Genomic DNA, 938 nt, shown 5'->3' on the forward strand with positions numbered 1-938 from the left:
AGCTTAAAGGAATCAATTCTTCTATCCTCCCTAGTCATTGTACAACTCTCTGATGCACAACAAGTTATTGCAAAGACCATGGTCTGTATCAGACACACCTTAGTCTCCAGAGTGACACCATTGCTCTTCAGTACTTTAGAGTGATCCCTAACAGCAGACTTGCCCATCATAATACATCTTTTAATTTCCTGGCTGTTGGTTCCAAGAGTGTTGACTGTGGAGCCAAGCAAACTAAAGCTGTGTCTTTTCTTAAGATTTAAATATTCATGCACAACACCTACACTCATTTACACACACACACACACACACACACACACACACATTAACACACACATTAAATCACACACATACTCATATATGTATTTTGTTGTTATGTGCCATCGAGTCGCTTGCAACCCATTGCCACCTTGTGTACAGCAGATGTACACCCTGCTCTGTCGTGATCTAATCTGATTGTCTCCAATCACTTACCACCATTATTCCAGTTACTGAAGCAATCCATTTCATCATGGGTCTTCCTCTTTTGTGCTGTCCCTCCACCCTCCCACGTATGACATTCTTCTCCAAGGACTGGCCCCTCCTTGCAACCTATTCAAAATACGTCAGTCATAGCTTCAGAATCCTTGCCTCCAAGGCACAGCCTGGTTTCACCCTGTGCAGGATGAACCTATTTGTTCTCCTAGGCATTCATACCCTTCTCCAGTACCACAGCTCAAATGCATCAATTCTCCTTCTGTCATCCGCAGTCATGATTCACCTTTCTGACACATACCAAGTAATTGCAAAGACGATGGCCTGAACCAGGTGCACCTTATTTTCCAGAGTGACATCATTGTTCTTAATTACATTGGAGAGGTCCCTGACAGCCGGCTTTCCCAATGCAGTTCCTGGCTGCCAGTACCAAGAGTGTTGATTGTGGAGCCAAGTACACTGAAGCT

Source organism: Elephantulus edwardii, unplaced genomic scaffold (assembly GCF_000299155.1).
Source record: "Elephantulus edwardii isolate Elephantulus edwardi_28Jun2011 unplaced genomic scaffold, EleEdw1.0 scaffold00123, whole genome shotgun sequence".
Taxonomy (NCBI): Eukaryota; Metazoa; Chordata; class Mammalia; order Macroscelidea; family Macroscelididae; genus Elephantulus; species Elephantulus edwardii.